The following is a 17,469-nucleotide window of genomic DNA, read 5'->3' on the forward strand; positions in this document are numbered from 1 at the left end:
ATTCTGCCATAATTGCGAAGTGTTTAGACAGCAAAAGAAATTACCTGGTTGGCAAGAAGAGAATGAAAGATGCGATGTGTGTAGAAAAACCAAGTTCCTCCCGATCTTTCTGAGAAGAGACTTCGGAGGACGTGATCTTTCCCGGTACACTTATAACTACCTCACTGGGGCCCAATGGAGAAACTGTCTGCCTGTAGAAAACAACTGTTTTTTTTCTTTGTGAACTAATAATTTTTAATAGTCATGTTACTTGATGACAAAGTCAGATAGAGTGGCCTTAAATGATATTTAGTGAATGCTTTTTGAAAATGTGGAAAATTCCATCTCAGATATGGCAAGAGCTGGTTTCACGTTCATCTCAGATGTTTACTTCAGGGTTGAGTGTGTGAAGCTCTGGACCAGGTGGTTTGGGAAAGAATACAGATCTCGTCTCCAGGGCCACCTATGGCAGTGAGGGTTCTCGAGGCTTGTTCTCCCACCGCACGGCCTCCCCTGTCAAGTGCCTCACAGATTCCAACACTGGAGGAAATGCTGGAACAGCTCTTTCCTTCTGATTTTGTGATACTCACATATCAACAGCGGTTTATGATAAGAAGAAAAAGAAAATCCTCTCTATCTTCTTAAGGCGGATGTTCTGGGGGGCCCATCATGAAAAACTGAGGTCTCCCAGTTTGGAGAGTATCTTTTGAAGCTGAATTGGATTGGAGCGCAAGTACAAGGGGGAGAGTTTTGGAACATTTTTGTAGCCTCTTACAGCAGTTTATAAATCATTTGAACATCAAATTTCATAAGAGAATACACTTAATTATTTATTATAGTTTTGATGAGCGTATTTTGACATCAAAATGGGCCAAAGAGGTCTACTTAGACAGGAGGGGAATGAGAGCAAGCTGGAGGCAAAGACTGTGAAGCTGCAGAAGGATCAGTGCTCCCCGAGGTCCACGCAGAGACGTTTTGCAGTGGCGGACCCTCATGGCTGTCTGAGCCAGATCCCCACCTTGAGGTAACTGGGGTAACTTTAATGATATTGTCATCCTGTTCTCTCCACGCACTTGTGTGTCTCCAAGAAGAGACAATCACTGACCCTGGTACACGCGTCCCTCTTCTTTGGTTCCTCACCATCTGACTGGTAAACAGAACAGACACGTTCAGAGATGTCCAGTACAGTGCATGGCGGTCAATACCACAGCACAGACTGAGGAGCGTGTTGGGCAAAGTGTTGAATGTCAGCAAATAAATTCTGATTGGTGCATTGAGGATAAAATGAGAACATGGAAGAATATGAATGAATCTCTTCCCAGTTCTAGAAAGACAGCTCAGGTGCATGCACTGTTCATATGGTCATTAGTATATCTTTACCAACAAAGGGCAGCTCATTATCTTTCAGTCTGCTCAAATATTCACATTTCAAGATGCAGGGAGAGTCGTGGACATCTGCTCATAGATGTTTGAACAATAGAAGTAGACACACGTGTGTGTCTGGAATAGTGTGTGTCTTCACTTATGTAGGAAGGAGAGGGCAGAAGCAAGGGAGAGATTCTTTTGAGATCATAGTGGCCCCCAAACAGATTCTTTGGATTTAATAGATCTGTTCTGGGCCAAGAATTTTTAGAAACTATTGGTAAGACTGGTCTATATTATAAAGAAAAGGACATAATTAAAGCATTTGCTAAATATGTTTAGATGCTGAAGTAAATGTAAAATTAAAGGATCTGTTAATCTATTAACTGAGTTTAAGATGATACAAGAGCAGCCTTTAAATATGCAAAGGGCCATAACAAAGTGGTGGTGAACAGATTTTATCCAGCCTTACTGAGACCAGACACAGAAGGTAAGGGCATAAAATATTCCATCAGCAAAGTGATCTTAACATAACACTATTTTCAAGGAAGACTATAAATACTTCCACCACGGATATGCTGTTTAAAATAGTAGATTCATTTTCATTTGTCTTTATAAGTTAAATACAATCTTGCTTGAATACAGATGGCTGCAAGAAACCTCAGGAATGATTCTGTAGTTTACACATATCAGTCAGCTTTGTATTCAACTAGCAAACAAAATAAAATACAATTACTAGTAGTTCAAATAAAGAGGAACCATACAACTAGAGATCTAGAGGAATTAATGACTGGTACAGAGGCATAAAGATGCCACAAGCAACCCAACCTCTTTTCATATTTCTTTTCTATCATCCTATTCTATAGGCTTTTGTCCTCATGCTTGCCATCTCACATCTCTTGATGGCTGCTGTGCATCCATACCTTTCATCTGCATTCCAGGCAAGAAGAAAGGGAAGGGCAAATTGTCAAGAGATTTTTCCTAGTGAGCTTTCTCCTTTTTATTCAGAAATAGAAACATTCATCAGAGACTTTGTCTATACTTATTGGCCAGAAATGCATCATATGGCCACCCATTGCGATAAGGAGTGAGAGGGAGGCACTGAAAAATAAGATATTTTAGGTTTCCAGCCTTTATTATAGAGTTAGACAAAGAATAATGGGGTTATGAATAGCTTTTGATTATTTGTTGTGTCTGTTAGTTGCCATAGCTGGAAGTCACTTCGTATTATTAAATCTATATTGGGCCATTTTATCTGACAAGCTTCCTAAGGTACAAAGATCAAAGAAAAATAGTAAGCTTGCCTCAGATGGGAATAATTCTGTCTTACAATAAGTGATGGTGTAAGATGCCTACTTCTTTGGCCAAATGAGTCTGGAAAGCCAAGATTTTGTCTTGGCTGCATTATTGATGGGCCACAAAGGGTGGGGGCATTCATCCATTCATTCACTCATTCTAGCTGTGTTATTGAATCCTTATTAACTGCAAAGCAGTGAACTCAATGCTGGAGAGAGCACAGGAAAGACAAAGTCAGGGTCCCTGCCTTGAAAAGATGTTTCCTCTATTCGTGTGACAAGACACATACATATGTATGCAAACCAGCAATTCACAACATGCCGTAGAAATATGGAAAAAAGATATCAATGAAAGCTAGACTGTTCAGGGAAATATTCAGGTAGTTGATAGAATTTAAATCCTAAGATTTGGTCAGTAGTCGCTGTGTCACAGGTATTCTAGGCAGTACCCCACATGAGAAAATATGGTAATTAAAATAAACACAGGGGAGAGTGGGGAACTGGTACTATATTTGATTGCAGAGTGAATGAGAGAATGATAGATAATTACTCAGGGATGTAGCCTGTAGCCAGCCCTGACTGCAGGAGTCAGAGTCACAATGTGCTCTCCTAACAGTGGAATATTGATTCTTAGAGTGGTCAGGAGGCTTTACAGAAAGACACATTGGACAAGGAGCAGAAATGCTGAAAGTCAGCCATATGGAGCATTCCAGGTGCTCAAATAAAATGTGAAAATTCAGTGATAAGTTTTATATAAACATATGCACAGAGTGACATGGTAGCCAAAAATAATGTCACCTAATTTAGGGTTTTAAAGACCATCTAGGAGTTAGCTAGATGAAGAAGAGGGGGGAGTGCATAACACACAGAAGAATAGAGGCACTAAAACATCAGAGGTATGGACCTGCATACAAACTGAGCACTTGAATTTTACTAAGCACCTGCCATGCCACTACTAAGAATGGACAGTATTTAGACAAGGGAAGTGAGGGGGCCTGAGGACTTACCAAATGGCCCTCATATTTGCCGGGTGAATACCAGATGAGGATAATAATTCCAATTGCATGGTTTGGAGGAAAGACTAATGATCAAGGTTAGGGTGAGAATGAGTGATAAGACATTAGGTTGTGTATCAGGAAAGGGATTTAAAAAGGGAAGAGAGAAACACGGCAGCAGCTAAAATGTTCTCCAGGAAAAATCAGATTTTTTCAGATTAGATGAGAAGGGTAATGTTTGAGCTCAAAAGTAAAGGAACAGAGGAGACTAAGACTGTAAATGCCAGAGGAGGAGATAAACATGGGGTCCCAGAGATTTCAGACCCCAGCAGGCATAGGTAGATGTTTTAGTGTTTCAGAATTGGGGAATCCATTTGTCCCTATGGAAGAATTAGAGCCCTTTGGTGAACAGATTTATATTTAAGGGAAATTAAGAGAGTTTAACAAAAGCCTTCCACCCAGCCATATTGCAAGCAGCAACAAGACCACGGAGGGCTATGATACATTTAAACTAGAAGGTATTCGCATACATACAGCAAGTGACACGTGACATATAGGCTGAACATGTAAAATTGACAATATTTAGTCATTGTTGATCTACAAAAGAAACCATTTTATATGATTCAGCCTAATGGCAGTAGTTTCAAAGGAATGACTTTTGTGCAAATAACATGGCTGAAATAGTACCTACAATTAGCACACTGGGCAAAAATTACAAAGAAATAGCTAAATGGTTGCATAGTAACCACAAAAAATGAACACACATATTTTCAGAATTCAAATTGTGGTAGCTTTTAGAGTATGTTTGGAAATGACTAATTCTTAGTGTTGTTTCCTCTGCCACCATATTCCTCTGCAAGGTTCTTTATCTCCGACTGGCCATGCTCACATTGGTTGTCTGCCAGCTTTTCTGGTGCTCATACCCGCCCACCTGCACCCAACGCCCTCCTTTTATGCTTTCTGCCCTCCTTGCTTGCACTGTGTGGGCCTCTCTACTACTTAGGCCCTCATAAAACTAGATTTTTTTTAAACTTTGAGAATCTTCCTTCTTTACCTTCCTGAGTCTTTAATATTACATTGAGCCAAACTGTTAATGAATTGCTCTGTTTAGCAGATGAAGACTGGGTTTGCTGGTGGGTATGTGTGTATTTATGGGGGAAAGGATAGCATATTTGTTTCTGACACTAACTAGAAGCTATTGCATGTTTAAAAAAAGTCTTAACTCCTTTGCTTCACTAAGAAATAATTTGATGACTTACACCTACAAGTTTCATTTACGTAGGGTCGGAAAATAATTGAATTGTTTGATCAAGATTTTTTCAAATTATAGTCTGAGACATAAATGGACTTACTTCTTTTAAAAGAAATTGTATAATTAGATTTAAAAGTTAAATATCTCTTTTGAAATCTTTTCCTTCATTTTTAAAGCTTTCACATTATTTTCATGCCATGTTTTAACCTTCGCTAAACATCCCATTGCTGAATCCTACAGATATGGAAACCATAGATGTGGTGAATCCTTGACTTGCCCATTCTACAAGCAGAGCCAGGATCGAATCCAGAACTCATGCCAGGCTCTCCAGGATCCCTTCTCTCCCCCAAGCAAATGGAGAACCTATTTCTTATACATGGATACAATTAGGAAATGTTTAAAAATCAGATTTTATTGTAACTGAACTAATAACCTAGTCTTTGAGCTGTAAAGTCCATGAATGATGAAGTTATTTTTTCCAAACTACACCCTCTTCTTCTCCACTTCTCTTTGCACTCTCATCATTCTGAAAATTGCATTTGTAAAGGAATGAATTTAATCAGATATTTCTTTGGCATCACTCAAGAGACCTTAGTAAAGAAACGCTAATATATGTTCTCTTATTTTTCCTGTTGTGAGCATCTTAATTCAGAAGTGTAAGAACAAATGCTATTTTTTTCATGCTAAATGAAGCCTAAAAGTGTTACTAGCTTCTGCTTTGAATTCATTTTTATACTTATCTCAGGCATTTTGACAGTAATACAGACATTCTGTAAATTAGGTAGTGAGTGAAATACATCCATGGCATAGCTTGGCAGACTTAGTCTTAAATACTGACTATGAATGTTCTTATTTTTGGTTTTCCTTAGTATTTTTTTTTTTTTTCTGTGAGGAAGACCAGCCCTGAGCTAACATCTATTGCCAATCCTTCTCCTTTTTTTTTAATTTTCCCCTTTTTCTCGCCAGACCCCTAGTAGATAGTTGTATGTCATAGTTGCACATCCTTCTAGTTGCTGTATGTGGGACGCAGCCTCAGCATGGCCGGACAAGCGGTGCATTGATGCGCACCTGGGATCCGAACCCGGGCCGCCAATAGCGGAGCGCGTGCACTTAACTGCTAAGCCACGGGGCCAGCCCCTTCCTTAGTGTTTTTAAGGAAAGATACTGCAGGCCAAAATCCCCATGATAACATTTTCCTAATAATTTATTATTGTTATAGGACCCTATTAGATAAAAAAATTATATTCAACTTTCTAAATATGAAACCTGATCAGTTTGGGGTTTAAAGGTTGGTAATAAAAAGAAACACCATTGAAGAAATACATAGAGAAAGGAACACAATGTAGCTTTGGACACATTCACAATTTAAATTAAAAACAAAGACTAAAAAAAAAGCTTTAAAAAAATCCCTAATGGATTTAGTTTATAATACATTCCAGAAATATTTACACTATGTTTTTTTAAATCTAGAGTTTTTCTTCCATAGGCTCCAAAACAATTTATAAATATTATCATCAAAACACAAGTTTGAGAGAAGTAGTTATAATGGCAATACATTAACAAATAAATACCCTCTCTCTACTTTAAGTCTCTATCTTCTCGAGCTCTTTCTTCTCCTTCACACTTTTTTTTGTGTGTGTGTGAGGAAGATTAGCCCTGAGCTAACACCTGTTGCCAATCCTCCTCTTTTTTGCTGAGGAAGACTGGCCCTGGGCTAACATCTGTGCCCATCTTCCTCTACTTTATGTGGGACACCACCACAGCATGGCTTGATGAGCCCTGTGTAGGTCCGTGCCCGGGATCCGAACCACGAACCCTGGGCCGCCAGAAGCACAGCTCGTGAACCTAACCACTGCACCACCTGGCTGGCCCCTCCTTCACACTTTTTAAAGATTTTTTTGCTGGCCTCACGGTCTGCACTCTCTCACTTCCCATTCACTTATCCGCCTACTGCTTTCTGGCTTCTTCTCCCAGTATGCCACTGAAACACTTGCATGCATGCATCAGTGACACCACCCCCGCCCCCAGTTTGTAAAAACTTATATCCAATGGACTAAACTCGAGCATCTGCTTTACTTCACCTCTCAGAGACATTTGACATTATTGACAACTTCCTTCCTTCCTTCTTTCTTCTCTTTGCTCCTTCAGTTTCCATGATGCATGAAACCTCCTTCTCTCGGTCTTATTCATTTCAGTCCTCTGGCTCCTCTCTCTCTGCTGGCTCCTACAGTGTTGGTGTTGATATCTTTCTGGGCGATACCACTCACCCTCATTGCATTGATTAATTGCTGTTAATCTGTCTTCTATAAGTTGGTGACTTCTACATCTCTATCGCCAGCTCTGCTGTCTGTGTAGGGACCCATTTCTCCAACTCTGTACTGATGTCTCCAATCAGTATCCCACTGGCATCTCAAACACAACGTGACCCCAACTGAACTCAAAATCTTCTCCATTAAGCTGCTTTGTTCTCATGTTCCCTATACCAGTGAACTATATCAGCTTTTACACAGTTGCCCAGGCGAGAAACCCAGGGCCTATTCCAAATTTTTCCTTTTCTCTTAGCTCAGCATTCAGTTATTAAATATTACTAAGTCTATAGTCTTCATATCTCTCGAAATATTCACTTCTATCTACCTCCATTGCCATAACTTGGATTCAGACCACTGGACTTCCTACAGTAGCCTCGGAAGTTGTTATCCCCACACTCTGTATTTTTCTTGCTAATGAAAACTTCATTTTTTAAAAGAAATTTAGTTAATTATTTATCTTATCATGCTTTTCTGTGTCACTTAAAGTTCCATTAGATCTTACTGTTTCCATGGGACCTAAACTTAGGACCTGATGGGTCAAAGTGAATCACGGTGACCACATTCCCTTTGATAGGGATGCAGTTTAGAGCAATAAACCATGGAATGGGTTTGGGGAAATTTTGTCCTTGAGTCTTAAAAAAGAAACAAAAGGAAGACAAAGCCCCTTTCCTGTCTCTGGTTGATATTTCATGAGAATGTGACACCTACTCATTTTGAGACCTTGAGAGTAGGTAGGCCCATACCCTGAAATGTCAGAGAAAAAATATGGAAGGAACCTGGGCTCTGCAACATTATTGAGCCACTGGATTAACTGTTTTTTTTTTTTTGTGAAATAATAAATTCTTTAGTGTTTATTCTGTTTTTTGTGTGTGTGTGTGTGTGTGTGTGTGTGTGTGTGTGAGGAGATCAGCCCTGTGCTCACATCTGCCAATCCTCCTCTTTTTTTTCTGAGGAAGACTGGCCCTGGGCTAACATCTGTGCCCGTCTTCCTCCACTTTATATGGGGTGCCGCCATAGCATGGCTTGCCAAGCAGTGTGTCGGTGTGCACCCAGGATCCGAACCAGCAAACCCTGGGCCGCCGCAGCGGAGTGCACGCACTTAACCGCTTGCGCCACTGGCTGGCCCCTGTTTATTCTGTTTGAGGTTTTTTCTGTTAGTTGCAGTTGAAAATATTTTAACAGCATTTTAAAAGCAGTTTACAGCCTCCTAACCCCTGTCCTCATCTTGCATCCCTAAACTCTATTCCGCACACCATAGATGGGATCACTCCCCTGCTTAGAGCTCTACAATAATTCCTGTCGTCTGGGGATAACGTTCAAACTTCTTAGTATATAATAGGAGGCCCTTATCAGCAGCATCACGTTTCCCTTCCAGAAACATTTCTAGCCCCTTTCTACCTTACTTGCTTTCCAGTCATGAAGAATAACTTTTACTTTCTGAAATGTACTAGGTTCTCAACTGTGGGCCACACTGTTCTTTTTGAAGACTTGTCTTCCCTTTCCGCCTAACTCCTACGTGTCCTTCTCAACTTAGACATGACTTTTTTCAAGGAGTCCTCCGTTGTTACTCTTCACACTGTGCTTAGCTCTACTATAGCACTGGGCACATTGCAATCTGGTTATTTATAGCCTAATGATTAAAAAAATTGACTTTGAGCCACATCATCTGCATCCAAGTCCTGTTTCTGCCACTCACGTGCTGAATGATCTTGGACAAATTATTTGACCTGCCTTATTGTGCTTTCTTCATCTCTAAAATCAGGATGATGATTATACATACCCCATATGATTACAATGATTGGGGAAACTCATATGTATGGTACATATACACAGATATTATAGGTAATCTAGTATAGTGCTTGATACATAATAGGCGCTATGTACATGTCAGTTATTATTGTGACTGTTCCTCTGTAATTTGCTGTGTCTATTAGGCTGTACGTTGCTTGAGGCCAAGGACTGTGTATCCATAGCTTCAAAAATGGTATCTTATTCATAACAGGTATTCTAAAATATTTATCGAGTGAATACAGAGTAGTGTGTGTTTTAAATAAATGAAGACATTGTTTTGGATGTTCCCATTACAGAGGCCTAACCTGACTCTCTCACCTTCAGTTTGTTATTCAGAAAAATGGAAGAATTCATTTTTATCACTCCTCCGGTGATATTAAGGAAAACTATCTCTTAGGAAAAGAAACAGAGTATGATGAAAGATTGTAGAATAATATACTGTCAGGGTGAAACAGAATTTCCCCAGGAATACAGCAGAATAAGCCTTTTGGTTTGTGATTTTTTTTTTTTACTTATTTATTTTTTTTACTTTGCTGGTATTTTTTAAAAAGCAGACCAAAAATTAAGAATTTTGAAGTTGTGAGATGTTCGTACTATACTTCTCTCCATTGTTTTAATTAAATGATTTTCACACTATGGGTGAATTATGTATATATATGGGGGCTAAAAACCCTAAAAACAACCTTACAAGCTTCCTTAATTGATAAGTCTACTTTTGGGTATTCATTTGGTATACTATAAAGTAGCAATCAAACTTTTTCGAAAAAAATTATGTTTCTACACTTTCAACTTAATCCATGTTTATCTTCTTAAACCAAAGATCTTTATTTGCCTGCATTTGCTTATTTCTTATATGCTGTGGAAATGACACTGCCTCTTTGCTCCAAAGACTGTGTCCTCTTTTATCTGCACCTGGAGCAGCACCTCATGCTCACCATCACTTTGGTTAGATAATGGATGCTGTTGACATCCATAAAAAGTTGTGTGTGAATTTTCAGTAACAACATTTAAGAATGAACTCACAACTAGGAGTAGGGGTTTTATAAAGCAGTTTCATGTATTAGGTAGATAGTTAGATAAGCTTTATTATATCTTTCAATCATGAAATTTTGTGATTCCTTAAACATGTCCTGAAGTAGAACACTCACTGTCTTTTTAGTCATGGTTAGTTACAACATCTGTGTTACGACTTCGTGATGACTGGGCCCTGATTGCAAACATCCATCACATGTGCTATGAAAGTGCCCCAATCTCAGAAATATTCTGGTTAAAAGTGAAAGAAAAGCTGCTTCATCTTTCTCTGAACTATAGAAACAAAAATTAAAAAAAATAACTTTTAATTTGGGAATAATTTCAGATTTACAGAAAAGTTGCGGAGAGTTCCCATTTACTTTTCACTCAGCTTCCTCCAATGTTAACATTTTACATAACCACAGTACATTTGTCAAAACTAAGACATACTCATTCAGATTTCACCATTGACCACCCATGGTCTTTTTCATTTACAGCATCCAATCCAGGATACCACATTGGATTTATTCATCATGTCTCTTTAGTCTCCCCTGATCTGTGTCAGTTTTTCAATTTTTCCTTGTTTTCAATGATCTTGAAACTTAAGAATTACTGGTCATATATTTTGTAGAACATCTTTGATTTTGGTTTTGTCTGTGGTACACATTGAATTTTGATGCTCTTTCTTGATCATAGATGCTAATCGTAAGCAATTTTCAAGAGAATTTTATTATTGCAACTAACTTTTTGTAGGACTGAATAATTTACAATATTATCACTAATTTTCACAATGACACTGAAGCTAGGAGATCTGACTCCTAATTACATATTTTCCACTCAGCTGTATCCTTAGCATAGTGGTTTCTCCTCATCTACAGTGCATTTACCTCCTCTCTGTGAAATTCATGTAGTTAAACATGTATCATAGATTCCCTTCCACAATATTAGTGAATGCAGACTTCCTTCTAGAAACCTCCAACTGATATTTGCTATAGCATTTCTGTATCTGGTGATATCCTACTTCTCATTTACATCCCTGGCTATGAAAACAGCTGCCTATTACTTGGAATGCTGACTATGCATTGGACGCTTTGTCTATCTCTGATCTTCACCACACCACTGCAAGATAGGAGTGACCCGCCCAGCTTTCAGATAAGAGGGCAAAGCTCACTTTTAGGGACTAATTTAAGTAGCAGTAAGAGACAGAGCCTTGTACCACATTACCATGGAGCGGGAGACCATTACTTTGTCTGCATGGTCCTCCAGTCCATAGTGATTTTAAATATACTGCCTAGCCTCTCCCAGGACATATGTGAAAGATATAGTGATCTTGAAGAGATATTGGGTTGGGAGATATCTGGAGGAGCAGCAAAGAAGGGAAATTATCAATATTAGTCAAAGAATGTTCAGAGAGTGGCATGATGCTATATAAAGGGAGGGCTTGTTCATCTAAGCACTTCAGTGTAATACTAGCATATAGTGAGGCCTCAATCAACGTTAACTCCTGTCATCATCATCATTATTATGACTGCAACCATTTTTAGAAGATGTGTTCTAGGATACTCAATGGGGCAACTGATCTGATTGATTACAAAGGTGTCAGCGCATTATTTAAGCATCCACAGATTGAGGATATTGTATAACATGATCCTGACCTTTTAAAAACACATCTATGTTCCTTTTTATTTTCTTTCAATCATTGTATAAAAACCAATTAGCAGAAAATATAGAGATTAATTATAGTTTTAAGTAAATTTCTCTCAGACACACATGATCAATATTAATTTTCTAATTACAAACATAATAGATTCATTATAACAATTTAAACACAGATATATGTGAGTTAGATGGATAATAATGTAAATAGTTACTGATACTTAATAGTTAATGTTACTACAATAATGCTTATGCTTCTAGACTTCCTTCCCCATGCATACACCAAAGTGTCTGCATTTAATTTATCAAAAGACTTAATCGTGGGGCTGGCCCAGTGGAGTAGTGGTTGAGTTCACATGCTCTGCTTCGGTGGCCTGGGGTTCACAGGTTCGGATCCTGGGCATGGACCTACGCACGTAGGCATGGCTCATCAAGCCATGCTGTGGCAGTGTCTCACATACAAAACAGAGGAAGATTGGCACAGATGTTAGCTCAGGGCCAATCTTCATCAAGCAAAAAGAGGAAGATTGGCAACAGAGTTAGCTCAGGGCAAATCTTCCTCAGGAAAAAAAAAATTAATCATACCATATGCTGTAAAACTATTCTACTAGAATTCCCACTCCATTTTTGGAGACTGATCTTTGCCCCCATTAATTTGCATAATCCTTTAAAAAAGTTATTAACAGCCATATAGCATGTGAATTTCACCTATATCTCTAATCCGAAGGCCTGATGTCAAGGGTCTGAAGTAAAGAAAGACTGTAACAAATTTTGCAGTCATCCTTGGAAAACTTTGAATATTTCTCAGTTCTACTCACTTTATGAACATAGGAATTATAGTTTTTTGACTTGGAATTAATTTTTTGCGAGAAACAAACATCTAACTTTTAAAGAAAATTTAATTTTATTGGCAGAGGTGATAGACTATGAAAGAAATATATATTATAGAAAAAAAATCCCAAAACTTCCTCACTAAAAGTGTCTCAAATTTACCTTTATTTCATTATCAACACTTAGCTTTTATTCTTTTAAAAAGCATATGCCTTTGATAACTCCCCATTAACAATAAGAACCTACCTAATTTTAGCTTCACCTTCCAGCTCACTAGGATCAACTGGAATAGATTATTATAAAGGGACAAAAAAATGAAAATAAATCTATGAAAGTTTCAAAAGATTTCCCATAAGCATTATCTCAGCCCAGATTTGCTCCTTGTTTTGTGACGTGAGATGACACATCGTGTCAAGAACTGGACTTGCTTTGTCACAGATCCGGCATAACAAACATTCTTCGATCTCTGTAAATTAGGTATAAGTAATGACATTATGTTAATTAACTGATAATTCAAAACCCTGGCGTCCACTTTCCCGGGAAAGTTTTATGACTACGGAGGAAGGCAAGCGTCCCTGTCCTTACTGTCTAGCCTCAGCCACCAGCGGCTGCATCCCTGGGTCTGACACAGGTGGGGTAATTTCTGTTGGGACTGCTGATGTCATTTAGAAGGGTAACTGGAGAACATTAGAAGCATTATTCCAGAACTGTGCCAATGGCCAGATTTCATTCCTGCCTCAAAATCAAGGACTAGACCTCAAAATCGAGGCTATGGATGCTATCTGAGATTTAAAATTGTACCTTAAGGTTAAAAGTAAGTAAAAGAAATGGTTGAAATGAGAAATAGACCAGTAATGAGTAACTCTATTTGGGTCACTACGTATCCAACTCCAGATGTTGCTGAAGGACATGTAATTGTTGGTGTTTTAAAATAACTTAATTCAGTCAAACTGGTTTTAATTCAACACATGGAGTGTTGATGTGCTGTGTGAGTGCCCAGGTTGGCTCTGGACATTGTGAGGATCCAGGCCTAAAGAAGCCACGTCCTGAGCTTTTAAAATCGTGACTATTTTAGCACAGGTGTAACACAAGCTTAAGGTATTCTTTTGACTTTGGGGAATGCCTCAACCAATCAGCAAGGAGGAACAGGAAACTGAATATGAAGCTGAAGGAGGCCATATCTTTTTCCATCCAGCTGTGAAAAACTTCCTTTGTACAATTGTCAAACTTAAGAAACAGATGGTAGATCTGTATCAGCCAGTGAGGGGGGTTCTGAGGCAGTTTTCTGGGTGACTGCCAGGAAGCTGGGTCCTTGAGACTACAGGCACTGGTGTGGTCTGAGCATCTTTGAGAGGGGACGCTGGGATCCAGAACCACGGGATGCAGCCAATCCCATTGCTTGCACAGAGACGGTATCACAGGTGAGAGGTCAAGGGAAACTCATGTGTTTTTGAGGGTTGATATCTTTATTGCCACTCGCAAGCCTTGCTTCTGATAAAATTTCTTCAAATCCCTCCAAGGGATGAGGACAAAGGCAAAAGGAATATGATAAAGCACAGCACTGAGTGTGAAAGCGCGTTCCAGTTACGAGGCCCACAAACTACCATAACCTGGGAGTGTAACTCAGATTCTTCCTTGCCTAGCACAAGTTGCACAATCATAGAAAAATTACACAAAAATCCAGAATTCAAGAGAGTAGGCACACATACATTCTTACCTAACTCATAATTAAAAATAAAATGAGATTTTGTGTGCCATTTAAATGAATAGATGGCTCAGCACTGATAGCCTCTTAAAATAGTTTTAACTATCACTAGATTCCCGAATCTCTTTTGAAAATTGCGACCATTGATGGCTACCAAGTGGAAAAGGCAGAGGGGTGGACTGCTGCTGTCATGAACATTTATTTGACACCACCTGTGTACCTGCTAGCCATTTTGTGAAGCCTTCTGCAAGCATTACTCGATATAATCCTCATATCAACCTACACGTACACTAGATATGATGCTTCTGTCTCTACATACAAGGAGGATCAAGCTCACAACTCGTTTAACCTGCACGAGATCCTACCTGGCTAAGCTAGGATTCAAAACCAGGTCAGTTTGAGTACAATGCAAAGCCCAGCTCTTCTGGGTAGAGTTTTGCATTTTGTTCTTCATTGCATGACATAAATTTAGATGTATATGAAAATTCAAATGCATATGAAAATGCAAAGAGGAACTGCAATCCCATCTTATGAAATGAGAAATTACACATGCCATATCTTACAATGAGTTTCAAAATTATATTGCTCAAAGCTTTGTTACCGTGGGACCACAGGCATAAACAAAAGATTAAAACCCACAAATATTTATTATTTACCTTCCATAAGCCAGCAACTGTGTAGGATACAAGGGATTCTGATTTCACCAGTGTCTTTAAGAAACAAATAGAGTGAACAAGTCAAATGCCTGAAGGTTCTAATCACGATGGTGACAATAACAAGGATTACTACCATTTATTAAGTTCTAGGCGAGAAGTGCTCAGCGCTTACTTACTAAGTGCATTTACTAAGTGCTTCACAAACATTGTCTTACTTAATAGCCATAACAGCCCTATGAGTAGATATTATAGATTAACTGAAGAGGAACTGATGTTCAGAGAGGGTACACGGCTTTTCCAAGGTCACATGGTTAGATAGTAGCAATGGAGAGATTCAAACCCTTGTGTGCTATTTCCAAAGTCTGTGATCTTAACTGAAACACTCTGTAAACAGATAACTAATTAGATGTCAGTTTATGATATGCATTCTCATGAGTGGTACACATGATCATTATTATAAATGTTAAAAGACTTCCATGGCCTGGGGAGATGAGGAGAATTGTCATGAAATTGGAATTTGAACCAAGTTTTGAGGATGGCTATGCTTCACGGTCATTAAAAGAAGGAGAGAGAATTCCAGGCTAGGGTAATGTTAAATTGACAGGGAGCGAGGGGACACGTGCTGAAGTCTTATTGGGTTACAAGAAGTTGCATTTGAGCTGAATTTGAAGTAAAATGAGTGATTTCATTTAAGCATATTGATAACGTTATTGGAAAGGCAGGTCAGAGATGGGTTGTGAAGGGCTTTCAAGAATAATGGTAAAGATTTTGAAATCTCCTACTAAAATACTTTAACAAGAAAGGAGCACATCAGTACATTTTAAAAATAGACTGATATGGAAGTATCTAGCACGCGTGGGGAAAAGAGGGAGGAAGTTGGAGTTTAAAAACTGAGTGTAAGGGTTGGTGAAATAGGATGATAATACTTGGACTAGGGTGCAGGCAGTGGAAATGCAAAAGAAACAGAGACCTCAGATATTACCTATTCGAGGACTGTGTACTGAAGTTCGGGAGAATGATGTGAAATGAACACGCTGAATCCTCTACTCCTAGGAGGTGCATTTCCAGGTTAGAAGGAAATGCAGGAGCTTTGGCATCTGGTAACCTGGGACTGAGTTTCTGCACTGTTACTTACTCTATATCGGAGCAATTTATTTAAACTGTCAGTGTCTTCATTTCCTCATTCATAAAACAAGAGTAATAACACTATCACATAGAGTTATTATGAGGATAGTAAATATTCAAAAAATGTTCCTTTTTTACTCAAGTTAGAGGAAAAGATTTCTGACATAAAAAGGCATGAAAAACTGACCCAATATGATTTTTTCTAAAGAAGTTAAATAAAAAGTTATCTCATGACCCTTTCCAAGATTTATCATTTATGAATGTTAATATATTATTATAATATTTTCTACATCATAAAACAATTATTTTTAGCTGAAACATAGGCAATTGGTAGAAATACTCAGCATGGAGAATTGTTACCAGCCAGGGCTGGAGCGTGTCAGGTAACACAGCAGGGTGGGAAATGCTCCCGTGCATTTCTGTGTTTTCAGGCAATACCTTTCCTGAGACTTTGAGCGCAACATCAAGGAAGTCACTCCAATTTTTTAGCCCAAAACATTGGGTTGCAAAGCGTGTGATGGGGTATGTCATAGTGGTAGAGTAATATTCATCGTGATGATAAAGGTCTCTGCGCAAACATGAAATATCCTTGCCTTGACTCTGGTCATTTCATAATCTTGATGTGAAAGGAATGTGAATTCTATTTACAAATAACGCACATGCCTCTTCCTTTCTTCTTTGTAATTTATTTCCTCCCAGCTTCATTATGTAATTAATTAATCAAACTTAATTGCTGGCCAAAGAGAAGGTGACTTCTTATGCTATTCAAGGTAAGATTGGATTTACCTTTTTTTCTCATTAAAATCTCATTTGCACGTACTCCTCAAAATGAAGTGCTTCCGAAGCGCAAGGAGCCATCCTCATAATGATCAACCTTATCTTTGAAATCCATTTGCAGGGAAACAAAAACAAATCAACCTGAAATTCTGTTTTTTTTGTAGCAGTTAAATGTATAGTCAGACAGCTTCGACACAACTGGAGAAGTTGTGGTTTAACCCCGAGATGGGGCCGATTATGCTGGTGCTATGGCAACCCGTTGCACCATTTGGAAGCGCTGTGCGCTTAACCGCACGAGCTGCACCTCTTCCTTTCCTATAAAGACTCAGAATAAGAAAAACAGAAGTGTGCTGAAGAGGAGAAACCGCAAGAGCCGTGAGCCACTGCTGTTCGCCTTTAGCTGTGCAAACAGCAGCTTGTGAGAACAACACATTGAAAACCTCTTCTAGTTGAAAGTGTAGCTTTCCCATTAGGCCTGGGTTCCTTTAATGATTTTGAAAGTAAATCAAGTGTTTCTGTTCAGAGTTTTCATTAAGGGGAAATGAAAAGTTAGCGGCGCGTTTATCAGCCTTCGCTTTGTGACCCTTCCTTCGGGAGAGAGAGCTTTTGTGCAGCTGCGGACGGCGTGGGATCCTGTTTGGGAGATGGGAGACTGGTTTGTCAGGCGGGCTCCCTACAACCTCACATTTATTTTCTGTTTATTTCCTATTATCTTGTGTTTAATT

The 17,469-nt window shown here is 38.8% G+C and overlaps 1 protein-coding gene across 1 annotated transcript in view; it reads left to right on the forward strand.

Annotated features, from left to right (window-relative positions):
• The window catches only part of PTPRC (protein tyrosine phosphatase receptor type C), a 113,670-nt gene that overhangs the window by 24,395 nt on the left and 71,806 nt on the right, over nt 1–17,469 (forward strand). The window lies entirely within an intron of this gene.

The sequence above is a fragment of the Diceros bicornis genome, chromosome 38 (assembly GCF_020826845.1).
Source record: "Diceros bicornis minor isolate mBicDic1 chromosome 38, mDicBic1.mat.cur, whole genome shotgun sequence".
Lineage (NCBI taxonomy): Eukaryota > Metazoa > Chordata > Mammalia > Perissodactyla > Rhinocerotidae > Diceros > Diceros bicornis.